Below are 27144 nucleotides of genomic sequence, written 5' to 3'. Positions count from 1 at the left end.
TGGGCGAAGGCTCTGTGACTGTGACTGGGCGAAGACACTGTGACTGTGACTGGGCGAAGACTCTGTGACTGTGACTGGGCGAAGACACTGTGACTGTGACTGGGCGAAGGCTCTGTGACTGTGACTGGGCGAAGACACTGTGACTGTGACTGGGCGAAGGCTCTGTGACTGTGACTGGGCGAAGACACTGTGACTGTGACTGGGCGATGGCTCTGTGACTGTTCCAAGCGACAGAAGCTCGCCCTGCACCCCCCGGCCAGTGCTGAGCAGTAGCAGGGCTTGCATACTCTGTGTGTGTTGGGTGACTCGCTACCTCTGAATCCTGGCAGCTGTGGGAGAGACCGAGAGCCAAGTGGGCCAGGAGTTGAATTCTGGCAACAGGCCGCTTTGTAACAGCACACAACAGAGAGCAAACACTCCGAGAGGGAACAGGAGTCGGAACATGACGTGAACCGCCAAATCTTTCCCTGAGGTGAGGGGTCTCCCTGACATTTCATCCACTCCAACTCATCCTGATCGGTAACAGATAGGAGCCTCCCAACACTCCGTCACACAGGGAGCTGGGTCAGTGAGGTCACAGCTGGGGTCGGGAAATAGAAGGCCCAAAACATTCCGAGACTCAACAGGCGGGATATCTCCCCGTGCACTCCCATTCCTCCCGCTCCAAGGCAACAGAGAGGCTGTGATAACTTTAATTGTACTGAGGGTAGGGTGTAACTGAGACTGATTTCCACCTTCGACCTTTGGAAGATCAATCAAAATAGTTTCTAAACAGCGAGAAGCTCGGGACTGTCAGGGAGCCGGGACTTAGGGGTTCAATTACAGCTCGTGGACAGGTAGCGAAATAATTAAAAAGGCCAATGGAATCAGAGACTCAGACAACACAGGAGGAGGCCATTGGGCCCATCGAACCTGTGCCGGCTCTGTGACAGAGCGATCCCATCAGTCCCACTCCCCGCTCTGTCCCCACAGCCCGGCACATTTCTCCCCAAATATTTATCCAATTCCCGGTTTGAAAGTTACTATTGAATCTGCTCCCTGTCAGGCAGCGCGTTCCCGATCACAACAACTCGCTGCGTAAACACATTCTCCTCATCTCCCCCTCTGGTTCTTTTGCCAATTATTGTCAATCTGTGTCCCTCTGGCTACTGACCCTCCTGTCACTGGGAACAGTTTCTCCTGATTTACTCGATCAAACCCCTCATGATCCTGAACATCTCTATCAAATCTCCCCGTTACCTTCTCTGCTCCAAGGAGAAGAACCCCAGCTTCTCCAGTCTCTCCCCGTCACTGAACTCCCTCATCCCCAGAACCACTGTGGTCAATCTCCCCCGCACCCTCTCCAAGGCCCTGACATACTTCCTAAAGTCCGGGGCCCACAATTGGACTCAATCCTCCAGCTGGGGCCCAACCCGTGATTTATGGTTTAGCAATACCTTCCTGTGGGGGGAGAAATTGGCCTCCTTTGCAGCTCCGGTTAGTGCCTCCAGGGGCCGATAACGGGGTGTTAACGGCTTTCCGACCAGGCGCGGCGAGAGAATCAACGCCCCCGAACTCCTCTTGTAGGTTAGCAGTGACATAACCGTAACAACAACAAGCTGCATTTATATAGCGCCTTCAACGTAGTAAAACATTCCAAGGCGCATCACAGCAGCGTTATAGAAAACAAATACATTTGCCCCGAGCCACATAAGAAGAAATTAGGGCAAGTGGATCACACAGGTTGGTTGTAAGGAGCGCCTTGAAGGAGGAGAGAGAGGTGGAGAGGTTTAGGGAGGGAGTTCCAGAGCTTGGGGCCCAGGCAACAGAAGGCACGGCCACCGATGGTGGAGTGATTATAATCAGGGATGCTCAGGAGGGCAGAATTAGAGGAGAGCAGACATCTCGGGGGGTTGTGGGGCTGGAGGAGATTACAGAGATAGGGAGGTAAGAGGGCCATGGAGGGATTTGAAAACAAGGATGAGAATTTTGAAATTGACGCATTGCTTAACCGGGAGCCAGTGTAGGTCAGCGAGCACAGGGGGTGATGGGTGAGTGGGACTGGGTGTGAGTTAGGGCACTGGGCAGTGAGCACAGGGGGTGATGGGTGAGTGGGACTGGGTGTGAGTTAGGACATGGGGCAGTGAGCACAGGGGGTGATGGGTGAGTGGGACTTGGTGCGAGTTAGGACACGGGGTCAGTGAGCACAGGGGGTGATGGGTGAGTGGGACTGGGTGTGAGTTAGGACACGGGGTCAGTGAGCACAGGGGGTGATGGGTGAGCGGGACTGGGTGTGAGTTAGGACACGGGGCAGTGAGCACAGGGGGTGATGGGTGAGTGGGACTGGGTGTGAGTTAGGACACGGGGTCAGTGAGCACAGGGGGTGATGGGTGAGCGGGACTGGGTGTGAGTTAGGACACGGGGTCAGTGAGCACAGGGGGTGATGGGTGAGTGGGACTGAGTGTGAGTTAGGACACGGGGCATTCTGGAGGTAAGGACTCTAACCCTCGGCCCCGGAGCTTGAGTCGTCACTCGGTGCGCCGCGCCCCGTTATCGCCCCGGATACGGATATCGCAAGGTGTTGACACCAGCAGCGGCCGTGGCATTGTGTGGTCGGACCCCGCTTGGGGAGCGGTGTGTAAAGGGATCGCCGGTGACGGAGCAGCAATGTTTTTCACCCAGCCTCTGTGCAGCTTGTACAAACGTTGCTCTGCCAGGATTGGTGATCCCTGCACTCTGCTCGCGAGCTCGGGGCGGATCGCTGTGGATTGTAGTGCTGTCGGCGAGCCGGGGAATGGAGCACGCAGTGACGGCCCACTCCGGGATGGACAGAGTGTGCGATCCCGGCAGCACTGCACGGGACATTGCCCCGCTCGCCTGGTTTAACGCTCCGAGGGAAGGTGCGGTGCCTGATTTAGTGCTCCACTTCCCTCCTGGAGCACTGCACCAGAACTTCCCGTCCCGTCGGATTGGGTAAGAGCCAATGATACTGCTGCTCTCTCGCAAACGTTATCAGCCCAATGGGACACTCCGTGATTTCGAGCCCAATTCCTCGACTCACAAAGCCCAGGATCCTGAATGCTCTGGAACAGCATTCCCAACCTGTCCCACCACCTTCAAAGATCTGTGTACAAACACCCCCAGCTCTCTCTGTTCCTGCACCCGCTGTAAAATTATAGTCTTTAGTTTATATTGCCTCTCCTCATTCTAACTAGCAAAATATATTGCCGCATTTAAGAACATAAGAAATAGGAGCAGGAGTCGGCCATTCGGCCCCTCGAGCCTGCTCCACCATTTAATACGATCATGGCTGATCCGATCATGGACTCAGCTCCACTTCCCCGCCCGCTCCCCATAATCCCTTAATCCCGAATCATTTACGAAACTGTCGATCTCTGTGTGAAATTGCATCTGCCCATTTTCCCGGTCTGTCTGTCCTCCTGAATTCCGTTTCTATCCTCCTCACTATTCATCGCATTTTCCAGTTTCGGGTCATGTGCAGAATTTGAAATGATGCCCTGTTTCCCCAAGTCCAGTTAGTTAATATATATCACGAGGAGCAGTGGTCCCAATCAATGTTTGTGTGTGTGCGGGGTTCCTCTAACCTCACTCTGTCCCTCGAACCTCGCTCTGTCCCTCGAACCTCACCGTGTCCCTTGAACCTCACTCTGTCCCTCGAACCTCGCTCTGTCCCTCGAACCTCACCGTGTCCCTCGAACCTCACTCTGTCCCTCGAACCTCACTCTGTCCCTCGAACCTCACTCTGTCCCTCGAACCTCACCGTGTCCCTCAAACCTCACCGTGTCCCTCTAACCTCACTCTGTCCCTCGAACCTCGCTGTTTGAGGTTACAGGGACACAGTGAGGTTAGAGGGCCCACACACATAGAAACATAGAAACATAGAAAATAGGTGCAGGAGCAGGCCATTCGGCGCTTCGAGCCTGCACCACCATTCAATAAGATCATGGCTGATCATTCCCTCAGTACCCCTTTCCTGCTTTCTCTCCATATTCACTGATCCCTTTAGCCGTAAGGACCATATATAACTCCCTCATCAATATATCCAATGAACCGGCATCAACAACTCTCTGCGGTAGGGAATTCCACAGGTGAACAACTCTCTGAGTGAAGAAGTTTCTCCTCATCTCAGTCCTAAATGGTTTACCCCTTATCCTTAGACTGTGTTCCCTGGTTCTAGAGATCCCCAACATCGGGAACATTCTACCCGCATCGAACCTGTCCCTCTCATCCTTCTAAACTCCAGTGAATAAAGGCCCAGTTGATCCAGTCTCTCCTCATATGTCAGTCCAGCATCCCTGGAATCAGTTTGGTGAACCTTCGCTGCACTCCCTCAATAGCAAGAACGTCCTTCCTCAGATTAGGAGAACAAAACTAACACAATATTCCAGGTGAGGCCTCACCAAGGCTCTGTACAACTGCAGTAAGACCTCCCTGTTCCTATACTCAAATCCCCTAGCTATGAAGGCCAACATGCCATTTGCTTTCTTCACCGCCTGCTGTACCTGCATGCCAACCTTCAATAACTGATGAACCATGACACCCAGGTCTCGTTGCACCTCCCCTTTTCCTAATCTGCTGCCATTCAGATAATATTCTGCCTTCGTGTTTTTGCCCTCAAAATAGATAACCTCACATTTATTCACATTATACTGCATCTGCCATGCATTTGCCCACTCACCTAACCTGTCCAAGTCACCCTGCAGCCTCTTAGCGTCCTCCTCACAGCTCACACCGCCACCCAGCTTAGTGTCATCTGCAAACTTGGAGATATTACACTCAATTCCTTCATCCAAATCATTAATATATATTGTAAATAGCTGGGTCCCAGCACTGAGCCCTGCGGCACTCCACTAGTCACTGCCTGCCATTCTGAAAAGGACCCGTTTATCCCGACTCTCTGCTTCCTGTCTGCCAACCAGTTCTCTATCCACGTCAGTACATTACCCCCAATACCATGTGCTTTAATTTTGCACACTAATCTCTTGTGCGGAACCTTGTCAAAAGCCTTTTGAAAGTCCAAATACACCACATCCACAGGTTCTCCCTTGTCCACTCTACTAGTTACATTCTCAAAGTATTCCAGAAGATTTGTCAAGCATGATTTCCCTTTCATAAATCCATGCTGACTTGGACTGATCCTGTCACTGCTTTTCAAATGCACTGCTATTTCATCCTTAATGATTGATTCCAACATTTTCCCACTACTGATGTCAGGCTAACCGGTCTATAATTACCCATTTTTTCTCTCCCTCCTTTTTTAAAAAGTGGTGTTACATTAGCAACCCTCCAGTCCATAGGAACTGATCCAGAGTCGATAAACTGTTGGAAAATGATCACCAATGCATCCACTATTTCTAGGGCCACTTCCTTAAGTACTCTGGGATGCAGACTATCAGGCCCTGGGGATTTAGCGGCCTTCAATCCCATCAATTTCCCTAACACAATTTCCCGCCGAATAAGGATATCCTTCAGTTCCTCCTTCTCACTAGACCCTCGGTCCCCTAGTACAATCGGAAGGTTATTTGTGTCTTCCTTCGTGAAGACAGAACCGAAGTATTTGTTCAATTGGTCTGCCATTTCTTTGTTCCCCATTATAAATTCACCTGAATCTGACTGCAAGGGACCTACGTTTGTCTTCACTAATCTTTTTCTCTTCACATATTTATAGAAGCTTTTGCAGTCAGTTTTTATGTTCCCTGCAAGCTTCCTCTCGTACTCTATTTCCCCCCCCCCTTAATTAAACCCTGAGTCCTCCTCTGTTGAATTCTAAATTTCTTCCAGTCCTCAGATTTGTTACTTTTTCTGGCCAGTTTATATGTCTCTTCCTTGGATTTAACACTATCCTTAATTTCCCTTGTTAGCCATGGTTGAGCCACCTTCCCCGTTTTATTTTTACTCCAGACAGGGATGTACAATTGCTGAAGTTCATCCATGTGATCTTTAAATGTTTGCCATTGCCTATCCACCGTCAACCCTTTAAGTATCCTTTGCCAGTCTATTCTAGCCAATTCACGCCTCATACTGTCGAAGTTACCTTTCCTTAAGTTCAGGACCCTTGTCTCTGAATTAACTGTGTCACTCTCCATCTTAATAAAGAATTCCACCATATTATGGTCACTCTTCCCCAAGGGGCCTCGCACAACAAGATTGCTAATTAGTCCCTTCTCATTACACAACACCCAGTCTAGGATGGCCAGCTCTCTAGTTGGTTCCTCGACATATTGGTCGAGAAAACCATCCCTAATACACTCCAGGAAATCCTCCTCCACCGCATTGCTACCAGTTTGGTTAGCCCAATCAATATGTAGATTAAAGTCGCCCATGATAACTGCTGTACCTTTATTGCATGCATCCCTTATTTCTTGTTTGATGCTGTCCCCAACCTCACTACTACTGTTTGGTGGTCTGTACACAATTCCCACCAGCGTTTTCTGCCCCTTGGTATTCCGTAGCTCCACCCATACCGATTCCACATCATCCAGGCTAATGTCCCTCCTTACTATTGCATTAATTTCCTCTTTAACCAGCAACGCCACCCCGCCTCCTTTTCCTTTCTGTCTATCCTTCCTAAATGTTGAATACCCCTGGATGTTGAGTTCCCAGCCTTGGTCACCCTGGAGCCATGTCTCCGTGATGGCAATTACATCGTATCCGTTAACTGCTGTTTGCGCAGTTAATCCATCCACCTTATTCCGAATACTCCTCGCATTGAGGCACAGAGCCTTCAGGCTTGTCTTTTTAACACACTTTGACCCTTTAGAATTTTGCTGTAATGTGGCCCTTTTTGTTTTTTGCCTTGGGTTTTTCTGCCGTCTACTTTTACTATTCTCCTTTCTATCTTTTGCTTCTGCCTCCATTTTATTTCCCTCTGTCTCCCTGCATAGGTTCCCATCCCCCTGCCATGTTCATTTAAATCCTCCCCAACAGCACTAGCAAACACTCCCCCGAGGACATTGGTTCCGGTCCTGCCCAGGTGCAGACTGTCCGGTTTGTACTGGTCCCACCTCCCCCAGAACCGGTTCCAATGCCCCAGGAATTTGAATCCCTCCTTTTTGCACCACTCCTCGAGCCACGTATTCATCTGCGCTATCCTGTGATTCCTACTCTGACTAGCACGTGACACTGGTAATAATCCTGAGATTACTACTTTTGAGGTCCTACTTTTTAATTTAGTTCCTAGCTCCCAAAATTCATCTCGTAGGACCTCATCCCGTTTTTTACCTAAATCGTTGGTACCAATGTGCACCACGACAACTGGCTGTTCACCCTCCCTTTTCAGAATGTCCTGCACCCGCTCCGAGACATCCTTGACCCTTGCACCAGGGAGGCAACATACCATCCTGGAGTCTCGGTTGCGGCCGCAGAAACGCCTATCTATTCCCCTTACAATTGAATCCCTATCACTATCGCTCTCCCACTCTTTTTCCTGCCCTCCTGTGCAGCAGAGCCAGCCACGGTGCCATGAACTTGGCTGCTGCTGCCCTCCCCTGATGAGTCATCCCCCTCAACAGTATCCAAAGCAGTGTATCTGTTTTGCAGGGGGATGAACACAGGGGACCCCTGCACTACCTTCCTTGCACTGCTCTTCCTGTTGGTCACCTATTTACTATCTGGCTGTGTACCCTTTACCTGCGGTAAGACCAACTCGCTAAACGTGCTATTCACGTCATTCTCAGCATCGTGGATGCTCCAGAGTTCATCCACCCTCAGCTCCAATTCCACAATGCGGACCGAGGCAACCACCGCCTCTTTCATCCATCGGTTACAAGACCATGATGCGCTATTTTAGCAAACGTCTTTTGAAAGTCCACATTTAACAGACTGCCCCCATCTCCCCGCTCCGTCACTTTACCAAAGGCCAATGGAATGTCAGGCTTTATCTCGAGGGCTGGAATACAAAGGGCTGGAAGTTATGTTCCAGTTTACACAGAGCCCTGGTCAGAGCCCGCCTGCAGTAACTGTGTTCGGCCCTGGGCCCCGCCCCTCAGGGAGGGTATATCGGCCTCGGAGATGGAGCTGCACAGATTCACCAGAATGGTACCGGGGATAAAGGGGTTAAATTACGAGGACAGGTTGCACAGACTGGGCTTGTGTTCCCTCGAGTGTAGAAGGTTAAGGGGTGATCTGATCGAGGTGGTTAGACCTTTGACACTGTCAACCGCGAGGGTCTATGGAGCGTCCTCCTCGGTTTCAGACGCCCCCAAAAGCTTGTCACCATCCTCCGCCTGCTCCACGACGACATGCAGGCCGTGATCCTTACCAACGGATCCATCACAGACCCAATCCACGTCCGGACCGGGGTCAAACAGGGCTGCATCATCGCTCCAACCCTCTCCTCAATCTCCCTCGCTGCCATGCTCCACCTCACAGTCAACAAGCTCCCCGCTGGAGTGGAACTAAACTACAGAACCAGTGGGAAGCTGTTCAACCTTCGCCATCTCCCAGACCAGGTCCAAGACCACCCCAACCTCTGTCGTCGAGCTACAGTACGCGGACGATGCCTGGGTCTGTGTACACACACAGGCTGAACTCCAGGATATAGTCGATGTATTTACTGAGGCGTATGAACATGGGCCTTACACTAAACATCAGTAAGACAAGGGTCCTCCACCAGCCTGTCCTCACCGCAAAGCACTGCCCCCCACCCAGTCATCAAGATCCACGGCCTGGCCCTGGACACCGTGGACCACTTCCCCTATCTCGGGAACCTCCTATCAACAAGAGCAGGCATTGACGACGAGATCCAACACCGCCTCCAGTGCGCCAGTGCAGCCTTCGGCCGCCTGAGGAAAGGAGTGTTTGAAGACCAGGCCCTCAAATCCACCACCAAGCTCATGGTCTACAGGGCTGTAGTGATACCCGCCCTCCTGTACGGCTCAGAGACATGGACCGTGTACAGTAGTCATCTCAAGTCGTTGGAGAAATACCACCAACGATGTCTCCACAAGATCCTGCAAATCCCCTGGGAGGACAGATGCACCAACATTAGCGTCCTCGACCAGGCCAACATCCCCAGCATTGAAGCACTGACCACACTCGACCAGCTCTGCTGGGCAGGCCACATAGTCCGCATACCCGACACGAGACTCGCAAAGCAAGCGTTCTACTCAGAACTCCTTCACGGCAAATAAGCCCCAGGTGGGCAGCGGAAACATTACAAGGACACCATCAAAGCCTCCCTGATTAAGTGCAACATCCCCACTGACACCTGGGAGTCCCTGGCCAAAGACCGCCCTAAATGGAGGAAGTGCATCCGGGAGGGCGCTGAGCACCTCGAGTCTCATCGCCGAGAGCATGCAGAAACCAAGCGCAGGCAGCGGAAGGATCGTGCGGCAAACCAGTCCCACCCTCCCCTTCCCTCAACCACTGTCTGTCCCACCTGTGACAGGGACTGTGGCTCTCATATTGGACTGTTCAGCCACCTAAGCTTATGTTGGAAGCAAGTCTTCCTCGAATCTGAGGTTCTGCCTTTGGTGATTAAGAAGAAAGAAGAAAGAAAGACTTGCATTTATATAGCGCCTTTCACAATCACCGATGTCTCAAAGCGCTTAACAGCCAATGAAGTACTTCTGGAGTGTAGTCACTGTTGTAATGTGGGAAACGCGGCAGCCAATTTGCACACAGCAAGCTCCCACAAACAGCAATGTGATAATGAGCAGATAATCTGTTTTTGTGATGTTGATTGAGGGATAAATATTGGCCCCAGGACACCGGGGAGAACTCCCCTGCTCTTCTTCGAAATAGTGCCGTGGGATCTTTTACGTCCACCTGAGAGAGCAGACGGGGCCTCGGTTTAACGTCTCATCCGAAAGATGATTAAAGGATTTGATAGGGTAGATGAAGAGAAACTATTTCCTCTGGTGGGCGGAGTCCAGAACAAGGGGTGTCACCTTAAAATTAGAGCCAGGCCGTTCCGGGGTGATGGCAGGGAGGGAATGGAAATCACAAACTCTTTCCTCCAAAACCAGTTCATGGGTGTTGTTGATGAATTAATGTTGAATCTCTCAGTGATTACATTGTACAGTGGGGAGCTGCCTCCAGGTCCCATTCAGCAGACTGATGAGACCTGGATGGGACTCATCGACATGATGGGATACTTGGCTTGGTAAATTGAGCCAGAGAGTACAAGAGCAGGGAAATTATGCTGCACATAATTTACAAATAACTGGTGAGGCCCCATTCTGGACACCACATGTCAGGAAGGATATCAGGGCCTTGGAGAGGGTGCGGAGGGCATTGACCCGAATGGTCCCAGGGAGGACGGACTTCAGGTACGTGCAGAGGTTAATAAAACTCTCGAAAACAGAAGACCGAGGGGTGACCTGATAGAGATCTTTCAAATTATGAAAGGGATTTGATAGGGTAGAGACGTTTCCACTTGTGGGGGAGACTAGAACTAGGGGTCATCAATATCAGACAGTCACTAATAAATCCAATGGGGAATTCAGGAGAAACCCCTTTACCCAGAGGGTGATGAGAATGTGGAACTCGCTGTCACAGGGAGGGGTTGAGGCGAATAGCGGAAATGGCTTTATGGGGAAGCTGGATAAACACATGAGGGAGAAGGGAAGGGAATGCTGAGGTGTAGAGGGAGGGAGGAGACTGGTGTGGAGCATAAACACCGGCACGGAGCAGTGAATGCTGTACATTCTAGCTATTACGATGCATTCTATATACTATGTCAAAAGCTGTTGATACTGTGGTCAATTGAAAATTTTAAAACTAAGATAGATGGATTTTTGTTGGGTAAGGGTATTAACGGTTACGTAACCAAGGCAGGGAAATGGAGTTAAGATACAGATCAGCTGCGGTCTAACTGAATGGTGGAACATGCCGAGGGGCTGAATGTTCCTACTGTTTTTTACTGAGAGCCATATATGAGGGTGGAGAGTACCAGAGTGAGTGTTACTGGTGGACTGGGCTTCGGCTACTGAGTCATTAGGGAAACTCACTAAATCTCTGATGTGTCTAATTCGTCATTTAAATTCTTCTCATTAAATTTCGAAGTACGTTCACTGAACATATTGAAAACACATCTGGCTTCTAAATCATTGAATGCAGAAAACCCTTAATTAATTGTGAGGAGACAGGACTACACAGGTGGGACAGACACACAGACTGCCCCGAACACTCTCCACATGCTTCTTGCATTCAACAAATGGCAACATTTTATTTATTCTTGCAACATGGCTGCTGCAGGCAAAGCAGCATTTACTGCCCATCGCTAATTACCCCAAGAGCATTCAATGTCACCCAGGTAGCGCAGGGACTGGAGTCACCTATAGGCCCAGACCAGGTAGGGATGGCAGGTTACCTTCCCTCAAGGACATCCGTCAACCAGTTGGCCTGCCAGGCCACAGACGACCAGATTTACTGAAACTAATTTCACAACTTGGCCTGGTGTGAATAAGGTCCCACATGGCAGACTGGTCGTGGCAGTAAAAGCCCATGGGATCCAGGGCAAAGTGGCAAGTTGGATCCAAAATTGGCTCAGAGGCAAAGGGTAATGGTTGATGGTGTTTTTGTGACTGGAAAGCTGTTTCCAGAGGGGTTCCGTAGGGTTCAGCACTAGGTCCCTTGCTTTTTGGGATATACATCAATGATTTAGACCTGAAAGTAGGGGTATAATTAAGCAGTTTGCAGATGACACTAAAATTGGCCGTGTGGTCGAAATGAAGAAGAAAGCTGCAGACTGCAGGAAGATATCAATGAATTGGTCAGGTGGGCAGAATAGTGGCAAATGGAATTCAATCCGGACAAGGGCTGACAAGACAAGGGAATACACATTAAATGGTAGGACACTGAGAAGTGTAGAGGAACAGAGGGACCTGGGAGTGCAGGTCCACAGATCCCTGAAGGTAGCAGGCCAGGTAGATAAGGTGGTTAAGAAGGCATATGGAATACTTGTCTTTATTAGTCGAGGCATAGAATACAAGAGCAGGGAGGTTATGCTTGAACTGTATAAAACACTAGTTAGGCCACAGCTGGAGTACTGCGTGCAGTTCTGGTCACCACATTGCAGGAAAGATGTGATTGCACTGGAAAAGGTGCAGAGGAGATTTACAAGATATGTTGCCTGGACTGGAGAATTTTGGCTATGAGGAAAGATTGGATAGGCTGGGTCTGTTTTCTTTGGAACAGAGGAGGCTGAGGGGAGACCTGATTGAGGTGTATAAAATTATGAGGGGCCTGGATAGAGTGGATAGGAAGGACCTGTTTCCCTTGGCAGAGAGGTCAACAACCAGGGGGCATATATTTAAAGTAATTGTTAGGAGGTTTAGAGGGGATTTGAGGAGAACTGTTTTCACCCAGAGGGTGGTGGGGGTCTGGAACTCACGGCCTGAAAGGGTGGTAGAGGCAGAAACCCTCATAGCATGTAAAAAGTCTCTCACTGGGGTACGGGTCCCACACACACTGACTCTCACTGGGGTATGGGTCCCACATCATTTCACCTCTGGGTTCTGCGTTCAGATCGAGTCGAAACTGAGAGATTGAAAGTCACTTTGGGCATTTTATTGATTCGCAGCTGAGGCTCAAAGAGCTTTACTCTGTATCTAACCCCGTGCTGTACCTGCCCTGGGAGTATTTGATGGGACAGTGTAGAGGGAGCTTTACTCTGTATCTAACCCCGTGCTGTACCTGCCCTGGGAGTATTTGATGGGACAGTGTAGAGGGAGCTTTACTCTGTATCTAACCCCGTGCTGTACCTGCCCTAGGAGTGTTTGATGGGACAGTGTAGAGGGAGCTTTACTCTGTATCTAACCCCGTGCTGTACCTGCCCTGGGAGTGTTTGATGGGACAGTGTAGAGGGAGCTTTACTCTGTATCTAAGCCCGTGCTGTACCTGCCCTGGGAGTGTTTGATGGGACAGTGTAGAGGGAGCTTTACTCTGTATCTCAGCCCGTGCTGTACCTGCCCTGGGAGTGTTTGATGGGACAGTGTAGAGGGAGCTTTACTCTGTGTTATATATGCAGACTATAGATATACTCTCTGTGTAGTCACTGTATAGTTGCATAAGATGGAGACTTGTTTGCCTGATGTACTTTCAATAAGGTTTACACTGTGTATATACTATGCTGGCACCACTAGAGGGTGCAACTGGTGGAGACCGGGGTTTCCTGCCCAGGTGTGCAGGGCCCAGTATAAAAGGCTGCCCACCGTGCTTGTGCCTCACTCTGGAGTCATGAATAAAGGACCAAGGTCACTACAGTTTGAGTACAACACATTGCCTCGTGGAGTCATTCATAAGTGCAGGTCCCTTGCAGTCAGAATCAGGTAAATTTATAATGGGGAACAAAGAAATGGCAGATCAATTGAACAAATAGTTTGGTTCTGTCTTCATTAAGGAAGACACAAATAACCTTCCGGAAATACTAGGGGACCGAGGGTCTAGCGAGAAGGAGGAACTAAAGGAAATCCTTATTAGTCAGGAAATTGTGTTAGGGAAATTGATGGAATTGAAGGCCAATAAATCCCCAGGGCCTGATAGTCTGCATCCCAGAGTACTTAAGTAGTGGCCCTAGAAATAGTGGATGCATTGGTGATCATTTTCCAACATTCTATCGACTCTGGATCAGTTCCTATGGATTGGAGGGTAACTAATGTAACGCCACTTTTTAAAAAAGGAGGGAGAGAGAAAACGGGTAATTATAGACCGATTAGCCTGACATCAGTAGTGGGGAAAATGTTGGAGTCAGTTATTAAAGATGTAATAGCAGCTCATTTAGAAAGCAGTGACAGGATCGGTCCAAGTCAGCAGGGATTTGTGAAAGGGAAATCATGCTTGACAAATCTTCTAGAATTTTTTGAGGATGTAACTAGTAGAGTGGACAAGGGAGAACCAGTGAATGTGGTGTATTTGGACTTTCAAAAGGCTTTTGACAAGGTCCCACACAAGAGATTAAAGCACAAGTTATTGGAGGTGATGTATTGACATGGATAGAGAACTGGTTGGCAGAAAGGAGGCAGAGAGTCGGGATAAACGGGTCCTTTTCAGAATGGCAGAGTGGCTAGTGGGGTACCGCAGGGTTCAGTGCTGGGACCAAATGTTGAATCACTGTGGGTGGAGATCAGAGATAGTAAGGGGAAAAAGTCACTGGTGGGCGTAGTTTATAGGCCCCCAAATAATAACTTCACAGTGGGGCGGGAAATAATCAAGGGAATAATGGAGGCATGTGAAAAAGGAATGGCAGTAATCATGGGGGATTTTAACCTACATGTCGATTGTACAGTAAATTTATACATTTTCGCAAAAAGTAATTGTCCTTAGTAGATTTCAGCTTCAGTTACGGGTGCTTGTTTAACGTGTGAAACGTGGATCCAGGCTTTCTTTCCTTGGACTTTAACAGCTGCCTGGGTGGTCAATAACACTTGATAAGGTCCCTCCCACTTGGCACCCAAAGGTTCTTTATGCAACTTTTTCACATACACCCAGACTCCCGGGATGATGTCGTGTCTTCCTTCGGGTGGATTACCCCAAGCTGCCGATACCTGTCGGGAAACAGAACTAATAGCATTGGTTAAGTTCTGACAGTATGATAACAGAGTGTCACTCATTAAGTGAACATCAGCTTTCCGTAAATCGATAGTTCCTGGCAGCGACATGGGCCTTCCTGTTATAATTTCAAATGGGCTTAGACCTGTAGTTCTGTTCGGGGTTGCCCTAATGCTACATAGCACTATTGGTAGTGCCTGGGGCCATGGTGTTCCTTCTTGGTGATATTTGGCAAGCTGTTGTTTCAGAGTTCGATTCATTCGCTCTACTTGTCCTGATGATTGTCGGTGATAAGGACAGTGTAAATCCCACGTAATGTTCAGTAACCTACAGACTTTTTGGCAGACAGCACCTGTGAAGTGTGTTCCCTGATCTGAGTCAATGCTACTCGGGACTCCCCATTGCGGAATGTAATCCTTACACAAGACCTTTGCAGTGTGATTGGCTGTGGCTCTTTTAGTTGGGACAGCTTCTACCCATCTAGAGAATCTGTCGACCATGACAAGAATGTTAGTGTATCCTTGGCATGAAGGAAGAGATATATAATCAACCTGCAGATGCTGGAATGGTCCGACAGGGGCAGGGGGCCTCAGTTGGGGCATTACCGTGATGGGTCCAGAATTATTTTTCTGGCAGACCACACAGCGGTCTGCTACCAGCTGGGCATGTTTTTTAAATCCCCAACCCCACCAGCTTTTCTTGAACCGTGCCGTCATCTGTTGTGAGGCCAAGTGTCCCCACGAGTGGATCTGTTGGGCTAAAAAAGGCATAAGCGCTTGTGGCGTGACTGGCTTGTCGGTAACTGTTTGTCTCCAGACACCATCTTCGCAAAGCTTAATTCCTGCCTTAATCCATGTCCATTTTTCCTCTCGGGAGCTCTCGCCTTGCATTGTCTGAAGGTCTCGTGTCAGAGGCCTGAGTGCTTTCAATCTGCACATCTGTGTTGGTTCTTCTGGAGGAACGCCCTGTGAGGCGGCATCTTTAGCTGCCTGGTCGGCTAGGGCATTTCCCTGTGCTTCTGTGGTATTTTCCTTGGTATGGGCCTTACACTTCAGGATGGAGACTTCCTGAGGTAATTGTATGGCCTCTAATAAGTATCGGACTTCTTTTCCATTTTGGATATGTGTACCAGCAGCAGTGAGGAATCCTCTTTTCCGCCATAACAGACCAAAGTCGTGAGCGACTCCAAAAGCATAACGCGAATCTGTGCAGACATTAGCTGTCTGTCCTTCTGCTATTCGACATGCTTCTGACAGGGCCCGTAACTCGGCCTGTTGTGCTGACGTTCCTGAGGGTAAACATCCTTTTGCCACTACCCCATATAAGGTTGTAACTGCCCATCCTGCTTTTCTGGTACCATTGTCAACAAAGGAGGAACCGTCTGTAAACAGGATGAGGTCTGGGTTGTGCAGAGGCTCCTCTGCTGCTAAGGCTGCTTCTTCTAGTTTCTTTTAAAATCTCCACGCAGTCATGCTCTTCAATTCTCCCCCCTCTTGCTCCCTCGATTCTGACATCGGAAGCATAGTTGCGGGATTAACCGGGCTGGCCCAGACGATATGGAGATTGGGAGCTTCCAAAACTGCTGCCCAGCGGGTCCATCTAGCTGCCGTCACCTGAGACATTCTATTCATAGACAGCAAAGCGTGTATGGTGTGGGGACACTTGACAATCAGATTTTGGTCGAGGACTAGACCCGCAGTGATCATTACCGCTCGACATGTAGCTTACATGGCCTTTAGGCAACTTCCCCATCCGAGGGCTACCGCATCCAGTTTTGCCGAATAATAGCCAATAGATCTTTGCCGATCCCCATGTTCTTGTGTCAGTATAGCTGTCATATATCCTTCTTTCTCATGGACAAACAGGGTAAATGGCTTACCACTGTCGGGGATTCCCAGAGCCGGTGCCAAACACAAAACCTTTTTCAAACTCAGGAAGGCCGCTTGCTGTTCCTTAGTGAGGGTGATGGCTTCTTTAGAGGCACGTTTCCCCTTTAAAATATCATTCAGTGGCTGAGCAAGCTGTGTGAAGGAGTCAATCCAATTTCTGTTAAAGTTACACAATCCCAAAAAAGACCTTAGTTCCTGAATAGTGGTGGGTTTTTAGCAGCCTGAATGGCTGCAGTTCTATCCTGGGTAAGTTCTCTCTTTCCTTGTGAAATCTTTTGTCCCAGGTATACAACCTCTTCTTGGGATATTTGTGCCTTGTCGATGCTGGCTTTATGTCCTTTCAGCCGAAGGTGATCCAGCAAAGCTCGTAAATCTTGTTCATGCTGCTCTTCCGTGTTTGAAGCTAGCAGGATATCGTCAACATATTGGATGACTGTGGATGACAGGGGAGGTAATTCTCGCAAATGGCTTTGTAAAGCCATGTGGAATACCGTAGGGCTGTTGTGGAAACCCTGCGGTAACCGGGTCCAAGTATACTGTTGTCCTTGGACCGTGAAAGCAAACCACTGTCGAACCTCCGGTGCCAGAGGCACCGACCAAAATCCATTGGCCAAATCTATAACCGAGAAATATTTATGTTCCGGTTTGAGGGCATTAGAAATGGTGGAGGGATCTGCGACCAAAGGAGCTTTTTGATCAATACACTGGTTAGCTTTCCTATAATTGACAGTCAAACGCCAAGTCTCATTAGATTTCTGTACCGGTCACACGGGGCTATTGGAGGAGCTATGCATTTTAATAAGCACCCCTTGTTTCTCCAATTGCTGAATAACCGGTAAGATTCCCGCGATGGCAGTTGGACTGATGGGATACTGTTTAGTGCATGGAGGCTTGGTCCCTGTAAATGACGCAGGCTCCATCTGGAGTAGGCCACAATCGTTCTTATCTTTAGCCCATATCGGGTGTTCCTTCAATTCTTCTTTCTTCAAAGTTCTAATTGACCATGTCACCCGACCATCCTCGAAATGCAACGATGAATCTACTTAGAAACATAGAAAATAGGTGCAGGAGCAGGCTATTCAGCCCTTCTAGCCTGCACCACCATTCAATGAGTTCATGGTTGAACATGAAACTTCAGTACCCCCTTCCTGCTTTCTCGCCATACCCCTTGATCCCCCGAGTAGTAAGGACTTCATCTAACTCCCTTTTGAATATATTTAGTGAATTGGTCCCAACCACTTTCTGTGGCAGAGAATTCCACAGGTTCACCACTCTCTGGGTGAAGAAGTCTCTCCTCATCTCGGTCCTAAATGGCTTACCCCTTATCCTTAGACTGTGACCCCTGGTTCTGGACTTCCCCAACATTGGGAACATTCTTCCTGCATCTAACCTGTCTAAACCCGTCAGGATTTTAAACGTTTCTATGAGGTCCCCTCTCATTCTTCTGAACTCCAGTGAATACAAGCCCAGTTGATCCAGTCTTTCTTGATAGGTCAGTCCCACCATCCCGGGAATCAGTCTGGTGAATCTTCGCTGCACTCCCTCAATAGCAAGAATGTCCTTCCTCAAGTTAGGAGACCAAAATTGTACACAATACTCCAGGTGTGGCCTCACCAAGGCCCTGTACAACTGTAGCAACACCTCCCTGCCCCTGTACTCAAATCCCCTCGCTATGAAGGCCAACATGCCATTTGCTTTCTTAACCGCCTGCTGTACCTGCATGCCAACCTTCAATGATTGATGTACCATGACACCCAGGTCTCGTTGCACCTCCCCTTTTCCTAATCTGTCACCATTCAGATAATAGTCTGTCTCTCTGTTTTTACCACCAAAGTGGATAACCTCACATTTATCCACATTATACTTCATCTGCCATGCATTTGCCCACTCACCTAACCTATCCAAGTCACTCTGCAGCCTCATAGCATCCTCCTCGCAGCTCACACTGCCACCCAACTTCGTGTCATCCGCAAATTTGAAGATACTACATTTAATCCCCTCGTCTAAATCATTAATGTACAATGTAAACAGCTGGGGCCCCAGCACAGAACCTTGCGGTACCCCACTAGTCACTGCCTGCCATTCTGAAAAAAACCCATTTACTCCTACTCTTTGCTTCCTGTCTGACAACCAGTTCTCAATCCACGTCAGCACACTACCCCCAATCCCATGTGCTTTAACTTTGCACATTAACCTCTTGTGTGGGACCTTGTCGAAAGCCTTCTGAAAGTCCAAATATACCACATCAACTGGTTCTCCTTTGTCCACTTTACTGGAAACATCCTCAAAAAATTCCAGAAGATTTGTCAAACATGATTTCCCTTTCACAAATCCATGCTGACTTGGACCTATCATGTCACCATTTTCCAAATGCGCTGCTATGACATCCTTAATAATTGATTCCATCACTTTACCCACTACTGAGGTCAGGCTGACCGGTCTATAATTCCCTGTTTTCTCTCTCCCTCCTTTTTTAAAAAGTGGGGTTACATTGGCTACCCTCCACTCGATAGGAACTGATTCAGAGTCAATGGAATGTTGGAAAATGACTGTCAATGCATCCGCTATTTCCAAGGCCACCTCCTTAAGTACTCTGGGATGCAGTCCATCAGGCCCTGGGGATTTATCGGCCTTCAATCCCATCAATTTCCCAACACAATTTCCCGACTAATAAAGATTTCCCTCAGTTCTTCCTCCCTACTAGACCCTCTGACCCCTTTTATATCCGGAAGGTTGTCTGTGTCCTCCTTAGTGAATACTGAACCAAAGTACTTGTTCAATTGGTCTGCCATTTCTTTGTTCCCCGTTATGACTTCCCCTGATTCTGACTGCAGGGGACCTACGTTTGTCTTTACTAACCTTTTTCTCTTTACATACCTATAGAAACTTTTGCAATCCGTCTTAATGTTCCCTGCAAGCTTCTTCTCATACTCCATTTTCCCTGCCCTAATCAAACCCTTTGTCCTCCTCTGCTGAGTTCTAAATTTCTCCCAGTCCCCAGGTTCGCTGCTATTTCTGGCCAATTTGTATGCCACTTCCTTGGCTTTAATACTATCCCTGATTTCCCTAGATAGCCATGGTTGAGCCACCTTCCCTTTTTTATTTTTACGCCAGACAGGAATGTACAATTGTTGTAATTCATCCATGCGATCTCTAAATGTCTGCCATTGCCCATCCACAGTCAACCTCTTAAGAATCATTCGCCAATCTATCCTAGCCAATTCACGCCTCATACCTTCAAAGTTACCCTTCTTTAAGTTCTGGACCATGGTCTCTGAATTAACTGTATCATTCTCCATCCTAATGCAGAATTCCACCATATTATGGTCACTCTTCCCCAAGGGGCCTCGCACAATGAGATTGCTAATTAGTCCTCTCTCATTACACAACTTGGATTAGAACGTCCATTCCCAAAAGGGGTTGATCTACTGGGCCTATCCAGACCGGCGTGGTTAGTTCAGTGGACCCAGCCCTATAAGTACCGGTGTTGTCCTTTTAATTTCCATTTTATGGCCCCCAACTCCATAGGCTGTACGTGTCCTACCATCCAACGGCAAAAAGTCTCCATATTGTTGGGGTAAGCATGTTAATTCCGCCCCTGTGTCTAAAAGACAGTCCACATCCTTATTGCCCACCCTCACAGTTATATATAGCCCATCTCCCCTTTGTTGTATGAGTGCGAGGAGGGGGGCCAGGGTGGGCTCTAATCGTTTTTTGCTATCCCAAGTAACTCCTTCTGTTGTTGTATTGTCAGTCGCTTAAATGCTTCTATGAGGTCGTTACCTTGTGACAAGCCTGGCTTGTTGGCTGAATTGTATCCCTGGCTGCGTCCTCTTCCCCAGCCACGACCTTGCTGTTTTGCCCTGCACGTCTTGGCCCAGTGACCTTCTTTCCCACAATAATGACATTTTCCGGGTAATTTTCCGAATGACTGTTTATCGGAATCCTGGGATTTCCATCCCATAGCCTATACAGCTTGGATTTTAGCTCCCATATCCCGATCTAATTGGTTACATCGATCCATCAATGCTGCAAAGGTAGTTCCTCTACCTTCCCAGTCCGGTAACACTATCTTAAGCATTTTGGACAGTTCTGGCTTTAGACCTGCCACGAAAGCTGCTTTCAGGGGTCCAAACACTTGTTCATCCATTTCCTCATCCGTATTATTCATACCCGAATGTTCTAGCCACGTGCATCTAAACCGCTCGTCATACTCCAGGACCTCCTCTGTTCCTTTCTGTTGGCAGGCTGCAATTTTTCCCCAGTCTGTCTTAGCTGGACTGAAGGCTTGCAGCCAGTGTTTAATCGCCTCCCATCCTGCGTCTAATTCTTGCTCATCCTGCCCCAAAGCTTCTTCTACCTTGTCGTGCAATTTTCTTCCCTGTGTTTTTGGCACCATTATGGTCAAAATTTGCACTCCGTCCCAGGGATGAAGTTGATATATATTTCTTAAGCGGTCCAATTGGTCCCACGTTTTTATTCCCCCTTTCTTTGGATTGGGCAATTCCTTGGACCATTTATCAATTTTCTCTGGGTCTGCCGGAGCATGAACTAAGTATTCTCCATACACCCTTCTCTTTGTTTTTTTGGTTCCGCCCTCATCCGCAGTCTCTTCTGATTTGACTACAACTCGTCTTTATTTAAACGGGGCAAAGCGCACTCCCAATTCTTCATCCTCCTCCACCACTGTATTGTCGGAGGATTCAGAATCCGTATCTATTCCTCGGTCGTGTCTTTGGGTTTGCGCTTTTAATTTATCCAAACATGGGTACCCTGAAAATTGATCAATACATTTTCCTTTTCCTATTACTGTCTCTTGACCTAATGATTTTTTCCATTCTTTAATTTCACCTTTAAGATCTTTAACTTCCGCTTCCAGCTTTTCAAGTTCAAGCTTTTTCTGTCGCAGCTGTGCACAAACTGCTTGCAATTGATCCTTTGTACTGGTCAGTTCTCGATCATGTTGGGAGCGCATTATAATTTCATTCCGGTTTCGAATCTGGCCCATAACCGCTAGGGACCATCTAGTTCGCTCTTTATTTTTCATACGGGTCGTTTTTCCCCAGACCCTTTTAATCTCGTCCAAGGACCATTGTCCTTTGGAGGTTCCGTACTTTTGTTCGATCTTAATACAGGTTTTAGATAAGTTGAATTGTTGCTCTATGTATTCTTTCAACTGTTCGAGAATTAAATCTATCGAAACCTCAGGTGGTGCCTGCCCACCTTTAACAGTTGTAGGCAATTCTTTGCCCTTGTCTCCTGCTGCCATTGTACTGGGGTCTCGAGTCGTAGGCTTGCTAGCTGATCAATAGGTCGGTGATTAATTAACTAACACACCGCCGAAGTTTAGACGTCTATGGGACCTCGAGCCGACTACCAACCGGAGGGTTCGCAAACCGGAGGCTTTCGGAATCGTGTAGGAGGAGAGGCGAATTTAGACTTTTGACCGAGGACTTTTTTTTTAAAAAGAGGAGTCCTTACCTCCATATATAGGTCCGATGTCCAAAATTCAGTTTCTTTCCTCAGCGACCCTGCTCGCAGTGCCAAAATTGTTAGATCTCTTAATTTCCAATGAAATACGAACTCCGATGGTAGTTTTAACTTTTTAATTCTTGGCAGAGAGCAACAAACTGCTGGCTGTTTGCCAGTTTCTTTGTCTTACTGAAACCACATGGTCAAAATGGCTGTATTTATGCCTGGATCAATTTACAGAAAAGAACTCGCCTTCTTTGAACTTATTGGCTCAATTGAAAGTCTTTTAACGTTTTATTGGCTCGCTACCCAAGGTCCGAAAATGTCAAGTTGATTGATGAGTTAATGCAACATGCTGAGCAGCACATAGCAGCCTTGACTTGGGGGTCTGTGAATTTTCAAAGCCTGTCTAAATGAGCCTGTTTGAATACTCTATCAATAGCTGAGACCTTAAACAATTATTTTGCTTCGGTCTTCACAGTGGAAGACACAAACACCATGCCAAAAATTGCTGGTCACAGGAATGTGGGAAGGGAGGACCTTGAGATAATCACTATCACTAGGGGGGTAGTGCTGGACAGGCTAATGGGACTCAAGGTAGACAAGTCCCCTGGTCCAGATGAAATGCATCCCAGGATATTAAAAGAGATGGCGGAAGTTATCGCAGATGCATTAGTTATAATCTACCAAAATTCTCTGGACTCTGGGGAGGTACCAGCGGATTGGAAAGCAGCTAATGTAACGCCTCTGTTTAAAAAAGGGGGCAGACAAAAGGCAGCTAACTATAGGCCGGTTAGTTTAACATCTGTCGTGGGGAAAATGCTTGAAGCTATCATTAAGGAAGAAATAGCGGGACATCTAGATAGGAATAGTGCAATCAAGCAGACGCAACATGGATTCATGAAGGGGAAATCATGTTTAACTAATTTACTGGAATTCTTTGAGGATATAATGAGCATGGTGGATAGAGGTGTACCGATGGATGTGGTGTATTTAGATTCCAAAAGGCATTCGATAAGGTGCCACACAAAAGGTCACTGCAGAAGATAAAGGTACGCGGAGTCAGGGGAAATGTATTAGCATGGATAGAGAATTGGCTGGCTAACAGAAAGCAGAGAGTCGGGATAAATGGGTCCTTTTCAGGTTGGAAATCGGTGGTTAGTGGTGTGCCACAGGGATCGGTGCTGGGACCACAACTGTTTACAATATACATAGATAACCTGGAAGAGGGGACAGAGTGTAGTGTAACAAAATTTGCAGATGACACAAGGATTAGTGGGAAAGCGGGTTGTGTCGAGGACACAGAGAGGCTGCAAAGAGATTTAGATAGGTTAAGCGGATGGGCTAAGGTTTGGCAGATGGAATACAATGTCGGAAAATGTGAGGTCATCCACCTTGGAAAAAAAACAGTAAAAGGGAATATTATTTGAATGGGGAGAAATTACAACATGCTGCGGTGCAGAGGTACCTGGGGATCCTTGTGCATGAATCCCAAAAAGTTAGTTTGCAGGTGCAGCAGGTAATCAGGAAGGTGAATGGAATGTTGGCCTTCATTGCGAGAGGGATGGAGTACAAAAGCAGGGAGGTCCTGCTGCAACTCTATAGGGTATTGGTAAGGCCGCACCTGGAGTACTGCGTGCAGTTTTGGTCACCTTACTTAAGGAAGGATATACTAGCTTTGGAGGGGGTACAGAGACGATTCACTTGGCTGATTCCGGAGATGAGAGGGTTACCTTATGATGATAGATTGAGTAGATTGGGTCTTTACTCGTTGGAGTTCAGAAGGATGAGGGGTGATCTTATAGAAACATTTAAAATAATGAAAGGGATAGACAAGATAGAGGCAGAGAGGTTGTTTCCACTGGTCGGGGAGACTAGAACTAGGGGGCACAGCCTCAAAATACGGGGGAGCCAATTTAAAACCGAGTTGAGAAGGAATTTCTTCTCCCAGAGGGTTGTGAATCTGTGGAATTCTCTGCCCAAGGAAGCAGTTGAGGCTAGCTCATTGAATGCATTCAAATCACAGATAGATAGATTTTTAACCAATAAGGGAATTAAGGGTTACGGGGAGCGGGCGGGTAAGTGGAGCTGAGTCCACGGCCAGATCAGCCATGATCTTGTTGAATGGCGGAGCAGGCTCGAGGGGCTAGATGGCCTACTCCTGTTCCTAATTCTTATGTTCTTATGACCCAAGCTATTTAAAATATACACAAATGATATAGATAAAGGAATTGAATGTAATATCTCCAAGTTTGCAGATAACACTAAGCTGGGTGGCAGTGTGAGCTGTGAGGAGGATCTAAAAGGCTGCAGGGTGACTTGGACAGGTTCGGTCAGTAGGAAAATGCATGGCAGATGCAGTATAATGTAGATAAATGTGAGGTTAGCCACTTTGGTGGCAAAAACAGGAAGGCAGAATATTATCTGAATGGCAGCAGATTAGGAAAAGGGGAGGTGCAACGAGACCTGGGTGTCATGGTACATCAGTCATTGAAGGTTGGCATGCAGGTACAGCAGGCGGTGAAGAAAACAAATGGCATGTTGGCCTTCATTGCAAGAGGATTTGAGTATAGGAGCAGGGAGGTGTTGCTACAGTTGTACAGGGCCTTGGTGAGGCCTCACCTGGAATATTGTGTTCAGTTTTGGTCTCCTAATCTGAGGAAGGACATTCTTGCTAATGAGGGAGTGCAGCGAAGGTTCACCAGACTGATTCCCGGGATGGCAGGACTGACATATGAGGAGAGATTGGATCGACTGGGCCTGTATTCACTGGAGTTTAGAAAAATGAGAGGGGATCTCATCGACACATATAAAATACTGACGGGACTGCACAGGTTAGATGCAGGAAGAATGTTCCCGATGTTGGGGAAGTCCAGAACCAGGGGTCACAGTCTAAGGATAAGGGGTAAGCCATTTAGGACTGAGATGAGGAGAAACTTCTTCACTCAGAGAGTTGTTAACCTGTGGAATTCCCTGCCGCAGAGAGTTGTTGATGCCAGTTCATTGGATATATTCAAGAGGGAGTTAGATACGGCCCTTACAGCTAAAGGGATCAAGGGGTATGGAGAGAAAGCAGGAAAGGGGTACTGAGGGAATGATCAGACATGATCTTATTGAATGGTGGTGCAGGCTCGAAGCTAATCCTGCAGCTATTTTCTATGTTTCTCTGTATCACAGACATAACAACTGGCGACGAGAATACGGACTCTCACGCGATTATAGCTACCTTTGGCACACAATAAGACTTCGCAGAGGGTGATGATTGGGATGCTTTCACGGAAAGGCGTGAGCAATATTTTGTGGCAAACGACCTGGCAGGGGAGACGGACACATTGGTGGAGAAGCGCAAGGCTATACTGCTGACCAGTTGTGGGCCCAACGCTTACTGCCTCGTCAGGGACTTGCTGCACCCACGAAGGCCACGGATAAAACATACAACGAGCTGACTGAACTAACTTACGATCAACTAAAACCAAAACAGAGCATCCTCACGGCCAGGTACAGATTCTACATTCACCGCAGACCTGAGGGCCAGGAGATTGCAAAATATGCTGCCGACCTCAGGAGACTTGTGGCACCGTGTGATTTTGGCACACACCTCAATGAAGCATTGTGAGACATCTTCGTTATAGGAATTGACCACGAGGGCCTCCTTCACAAGCTATTATCTGCCGATACCACAGTCAGCCTGCAGAAGGCCATCAGCATCAGTCAGGTGTTCATGACCTCGACCTGCAGCACCAAGCAAATTATTCATCCTGTGGACTCAAACCCGGCAAGTACTATACACCGAATGGTGCCTTTCACAGGCAAGACTGTAGAACCTGGCTCTGCCCAGGGCAGAGAGCACAGACCTCAGGGTTCCAGAACTCAGAGTCCGCCGAGAGGTGCTAATCGAGTAGCACCATGCTGGCGTTGCGGAGGAAACCAGAGGGCCCACCAGTGTTGGTTTGCTGAGTACGTATGCAAAGTCTGTAACACGAAGGGCCACCTCCAGCGTGTGTGTAAAAGAAATACGACTCAACGTCTAGCAGAGGAGTCGGTAAATGACTTTGAATCCAGCAGGGAGGATGATGATTTGGCCAGAGGCAGCTCAGCCCCAAGAAGAAGTGTATGGAGTGTATACCTGCACCACCGATTGTCCTCAGTGAAGATGGAAGTTGAGATAAACGGCGTTCCAGTCTTCATGGAAGTGGACACGGGAGCGAACCAGACAGTGATGAGCCAGGATGCCTTTGAGAGGCTATGGAATGAAAAACGACCCGAGCTGGTTCCAGTCCTTGGTAAGTGTAATCCATAATGGCGTGGTGCACAAGTTACCTCTGTGGATTGTTGCAGGTGATGGCCCAACGCTACTCAGAAGAAGGTGGATGGGGAAGATCCAGTGGAAATGGGAAGACCTGTACACTCCAGCAACCGATGTCCCCCGTGCTCAGAGGCAGAGCAAAACCTCACCTTCGCTTGGGCCAGACACCTGCAGTGAGCAAAATTCACCATAACCCCCGCTGGGATTGTCTACCGAAAAGTTTGGAACTCTAAAGTGCTTATGGAAGAAACTACGAACTTTAATAGAATTTTGGATTTCAAAAGACAAACTCAAGGCTGTGGGCGGACCCTACAGAGCTAGCAAGAGACAGTCTAATTAAGTAAAGCTACCTGGGTGTGAGGACTGAGGTAACCTGTCTGGAACAATGAGTATTTGGAAATCTTCCTCCACAAGAGACATTACCATCACAGTATCACCCAGAGATAGCTCCCCATCAACATGGGTCTGGACAAACCATTTTCAGCATGTACATCACAAAGAGGCCCAATCCAGCCTGTATGCGAAAGACTAAGCACAAAAGAACATTGCAATTACCAAACTATTTCCATCAGGAAACAGTTTTCGAAGATCAACCCACCCAAGACATATCAACTTTAACAAGCCCAACAAAATATTACAAAGAGGAACCAAGCCCGCCAAAATTATACAAAGGATTGTGAAGAGATTTGGTGGCAAGGTTAGAAATCGTATAACTGGCCACTGTTTTCAACAGAGGAGAGAGGGGAGGTTAGAGACGAGAAGATGAAGAGAGAGAGAGAGGGGAGAGAGGTGGTCGCTACAACCTCATCAAGACAAGGAGAGAAACCAATGTGACAGTTGTAAAACTAACTTCTCCAGCCTCGAAGTCTTGAAGTCCTGAAGGAAGGAAGAACATCACCATCTACCATTAACTATCAAAAGGATTGGTAAGCATAAGTCCCTGCCCTGGAGTGTAACCTCGCTCGAATGAGGTATTGGGAGGTG

Source organism: Pristiophorus japonicus, chromosome 20 (assembly GCF_044704955.1).
Source record: "Pristiophorus japonicus isolate sPriJap1 chromosome 20, sPriJap1.hap1, whole genome shotgun sequence".
NCBI lineage: Eukaryota > Metazoa > Chordata > Chondrichthyes > Pristiophoridae > Pristiophorus > Pristiophorus japonicus.
This window is presented reverse-complemented; position numbering follows the sequence as displayed.